General features: G+C 33.2%; 1 protein-coding gene and 1 pseudogene across 1 annotated transcript in view; one reads left to right on the forward strand and one right to left on the reverse strand.

The window, feature by feature from the left end:
- Window positions 1–4,017, forward strand: part of LOC107694216 (uncharacterized) — an 8,292-nt pseudogene extending 4,275 nt beyond the window's left edge.
- The window catches only part of LOC107694474 (uncharacterized), a 91,488-nt gene that overhangs the window by 55,917 nt on the left and 30,347 nt on the right, over window positions 1–5,224 (reverse strand). The gene's annotated exons all lie outside the window — the stretch shown is intronic.

Raw genomic sequence — 5,224 nt, forward strand, 5'->3', positions numbered from 1 at the left:
CGGAACACAAATTAAGATATTTTTGATGAAATCAGAGAGCTTTCTGTCCCTGCATAGACAGCAACACAACTACCAAGGCCCAGAAAGTTAGTAAGGACATCGTTAAAATAGTCCATGTGACATCAGTGATTAAACCATAATGTTATGAAGCAAGTAATGACTTTATTAAACAATTTCTTCTCTTCCATGTCAGTCTGCAACACACGTTCACCAAAGTACCAAGATGCATATGTGTGCATTCCTCTGCTTGCAAACAAGGCTGTGTCAGCAGCACCACATGCATGTATTGTGTACTCTCGTGAACATGTGAATTCCTTTTATCTATTCCTTTTATTAAACTAAAAATGTCTTTGGGGGGTCAACTCGCATCTACTTTCAAGGTGAAGCATTTGGCATTTTTCACAGCATGTTCCTGTTGTGTCATTTTGTTCGGCTTATAATAACTGTTCATTTCTTCTTCAGGTTTTTTCAGTATTAATACATAAGAAGAGTCAGCATTTGTGATGGAGGGAGATTCAGTCACTCTACACACTGATGTTAAAACAAATCAACAAGAAAAGATTAGATGGTATTTTAATGATGCTCGTATAGCTCAAATCACTGGAGATCTCAGTTATATCTGTACAGATGTTCAGTGTGAAGATGCTGATGAGAGATTCAGAGACAGACTGAAGCTGGACAATCAGACTGGATCTCTGACCATCAGAGACATCAGAACCACAGACTCTGGACTTTATCGTCTACGTATCATCAGCAGCAACAGCATCAGTGAAGAGATCTCCATTCTTGCTGTATATGGTAAGTCATTATGTGTAAAAACAAGTCATGTACATCAAAATTTTGCTGTGACATTGTGGTTTTCTCTTTATCTGTATATTAGTTCATATACAGGTAATTTTGTCAAAAACACATTTACTGTTGAAGTGGAATTTGTATATTTAAATATATCTTTATTTCAGTATGATTCAGAACATTGCTTTTCCATTGATTATTTATTACTTTTATCATTTAGTCTTCTTCTGATGAAGATGAAAGTTCTATTATTGTCTGTTTAAATGCATCTGTTACTCAGTTAATTTTTTGTAGTTAATCAGAAATCCAAAGTGCAGAGGATTTGATAAAAAATGCTTATTAGCTAAATTTAGGATACATTTTGGTTTTTAGACAAAGTAAAGAGGATTCCACAGTTCACTCATGTAGTGTGTTCCCCTCAAAAAGATCTTCCAGCAGCTGTTGGTTTGTGTTTCAGATGCTCCTGAACAAGATCAAATGAAGAGAAAGTCAGTGAATGAGGGGGAATCTGTCACTTTAGATCCTGGTGAAGTTAAAAACCTGAATTATTTGATGAAATGGTATTTTAATGACACTCTCATCGCTGAAATCACAGGAGATCCCAATAAAACCTGTACAGATGGTCAGTGTGAAGATCCTGATGGAAGATTCAGAGACAGACTGGAGGTTAATCAGACTGGATCTCTGACCGTCAGAAACACCACAATCACAGACTCTGGGCTTTATAAACTACAGATCAACAGCAGCAACAGAATCAGTATCATCAAGATATTCAGTGTTATTGTCACTGGTGAGTATCATTAGTCATTCCATGCACATTCCTTTGCAGTTTTAGAAAACCGTTTGAAATATGTAAATCAACCCAGTGAATGATTTCATTGTGGGCTGTTAGAAAGAGTGAGCTTTGGTTCAATGTTAAAATATAACTGAGATCATCTCAGTCACCTTCACGTGCTTATCACATTGATATTTGTTAGTAATGACAGAAATGCATATTATTAGTTAGTTGTCCTGTAAACGCTGCTGTCTCTTGTTGCGGTTTTACCTGCTGTTCATCAAAAATCCACCAGATTTATGAAATAAATCAATATCATACTGGTGACCTAGGTAGAAAAGTGTAAATATCAGTCAAAGCTATTGGTAAAGTTGATTATTAGTCAATCTCTAGAAGTAATGCTTGTCTTTCTTTAGCTGTTCCAGATTCAAGAGTGTCTTCAGCTGCTAAAGAAGGAACATATGCTGTTGTTGTTGTTGTTCTGCTGTCTACAGCTGCTGCAGCAGCTGCTGCTGTGATTTACTATCGCTACAGGAAATCTACACAAGCAGGACGAAATGGCAAGCATTTCATACAGCTAATTTGACAAGATTAGATTTGTTCCAATTAACCTAATTATTGTGTGTCTAATTTAATTTGTTGTTGTTGAAACAGGCATAATTAGGCTGCACAGTTACAATGAGGTGAGATACTATATGTGCAGTCTTTCTTTTTGCAAAAAAAACAACAACTGAATTTTCATATTGATTTCTGTGAGATCTGCAAATCTCACAATTATAAGTCTGCCTGAGATTTCAGTGTGTATGTAGTTTCATTCAGAAATTATTACATAGAAACAGCAATTAAAAACATACTGTTAAAAGAATATGGTGGAATTCTCTTTTAAATGTATATGTCATATCATGTTATTGTATTAGTAAACAAAAATATTATGACGTTTTTGGATCTCTAGATTAATTTATGTGATCAGCCATGATTAGAAGATTTAGGCAATCAGACTATTGCATTAATTTCCAATGGATTCAACATTTTGTAAATATTATGAAATGCACTTGTTTCTTATTTCATAAAAAGTTTGTTTTATCAGCAAGCAAGTCATGGTTAAACATAAAAGGCTTCACCATATGATGAGGCACAACAAAAAAAGGAGCACCAAGACATTTACTAAAATATGTATTAATAAAATACATAAATATTTGTTGTTGGACTTCAAATTATTTCCCTGAAGAACATTAACTTGTAATGAGATACATTTACAGAAAAAAAAATATTTACAGTAACATGTTATTGTGTTCAGAAGACTGAATGTCCATTCTACCTCTAGCCAGATTACATTTTTGTTTTTGTTTCTATTATCTGTTTATAATCTATAATTTGTGATTTTACCTGCTATTTTCACTATGTTGATTTGAATCATCAATTCTGATCATTTGTTTTCTTACAGGAGAATGGTGTAAAACACTCAACTCCCTTATCAGAATGGGTTTTAACTGATGACTGCTGATAATGGGACATCACATAGCATTAATTATTATTTGGGTAACTTAGATGGGAAATGAAAGAGAGGAGTGGAAAAAGATAAGCTTAAATTGTCATCACACTCACAGAGAGGTGGTTCTACTCGGTACCAATTCTGATGTTTGCTGGTTTGTACTAAATGTTTTATAGTTGAAAAGTGTAAAAATGCATTATTCCGTCTATTTTGTTTCAACATATGTGTTGCAAATTGGAAAGTATTATACTTTAAGCATTTGGAATGCTACTCTTTCTTTTTTTTTTTACTGCCAAGTTTGTGCATTCACTTTCTTTGTTCAGTTCCTGTTGCCTTAAGGTAAAGCTCACTACTTTATTACTTCACATTAACTGTCCATTATATATATTTCAATTCTAAGTTGTGTTGGGTAAGTGCTTGTTAAATGAATCAATATAAATATAGATGTTTGTGTTGTCAGTTTTAGTCTCCTTCAGTTATGTTCACGAAACATGTTTGGCTGTGTTGTATTTGTTCAGAGTGCTTGAAATGTATATATTATTACGTATACATATATATATATATATTTTTTTTGTGTGTGTGTGTTTGTATTTTAGAATATAATCACTGTGTGATTGAAATAATCACCTTCCCTTGAATGTTCTGCATGCTCAGTCTGGACTCTTTCACCACATTCCAGGACAGGAAAAGAACAGCAAATAATTATATATTATGTATGTTTGACCCCAGTTTTAAACAGCATCTGTTTGGCTGAACAATGGAAGAAGGCTTCTAATTGTGCAAACATCTGTTTCTTTCTCAGGTTTATCCTGTTTGATGTGGATTATGAGATCTGTTCCCAGAGTCACTTATTCAGATTTTTTTTTTGTATTATCCAAGGAAAACAATCTGTAAAGTTCATCCCATATAACAACTGTTTTGTAATGGAAATTAATTTGAACAATGCTTGTTTGCACATATGACAAATGCTATTAAATATACTGTAATAACTGAGTTTGTAATTGAAATCTGTGTTTGTCATTAAATGAGTCTGTTATAGAAAAAAAAATTAAATAAGAAAACATTAATTCATTTATATTGTTAATTTGTCTACTTTTTGGAATGTGATTTCAATTCGTGGGTTTAACTTTCATTATTTACATTTTAGGATTCAACCTTTGACCCAAGCAGCAACTTAATCAACTTGATCCTTAGCAATATGAACACCATATCTAATCAGTTGTCATTTTAAAAGTTTTTTTGTGTATTTATATTGGATTAGGGTGAAGGCTAATTTTGGAAAGGTGAATTCTCGGTTATGGCACTAGATGGTGCTCTAGTAAAGTAGGCTATAAATGCTTGTCTTGTACACTTTTAAGGGGTTAGTTCACCCAAAAAATGAAAGTTCTGTCATTAATTACTCAGCTTCATGTTGTTCCAAATCTGTAAGACCTTTGTTCGTCTTCAGAACACAAATTATTATATTTTTCATGAAATCCAAGAGCTTTCTGACCCTGCATGGACAGCAACACAACTGACACGTTCAAGGCCCAGAAGGGTAGTAAGGACATCGTTAAAATAGTCCATGTTACATCAGTGGTTCAACCTTAATGTTATAAAACTACGAGAATACTTTCCATGTGCTAAGAAAACAAAAATAACAACTTTATTCAACAATTTCTTCTCTTCTGTGTGAGCCCTGACAGCATGTGTAGTCCATTTTTACAGCAGGATGATTTGCAAAAGCAGACAAAATGAAATATATATATATATATATATATATATATTCATTCTAAATGCATTGTTCATTTGTTTTACTGTACTAAATGTACAAGATGTTATATAACGAGGTATTACATCTCTGCACTGAAAGTTAATAGTTTGCAATAAGTTGGAAAAAAGTTCATAGTTCAAAGTTCAAAGACCAAAAAACGAATGATCAAAACTTATTGGGGACATACCATACTATATGTACACCTCGTATGAAACTATTCCACTGCAGCGTTTTAGATATGTGTGACATTACACCTCTACAGACCTTATTTCTAATAAGTAGAAAAAAGAATGGCTTTATAGGGGATGTCTAATATTGCATCTCTTATATGAAACCATGTCATTGTTGTCATCAATTTGTCATTATACACTCTAAAAAATGCTGGGTTAAAAAGGGACAAACCCAGCTATTG

Source organism: Sinocyclocheilus anshuiensis, unplaced genomic scaffold (assembly GCF_001515605.1).
Source record: "Sinocyclocheilus anshuiensis isolate Anshui unplaced genomic scaffold, SAMN03320099.WGS_v1.1 scaffold954, whole genome shotgun sequence".
Taxonomy (NCBI): Eukaryota; Metazoa; Chordata; class Actinopteri; order Cypriniformes; family Cyprinidae; genus Sinocyclocheilus; species Sinocyclocheilus anshuiensis.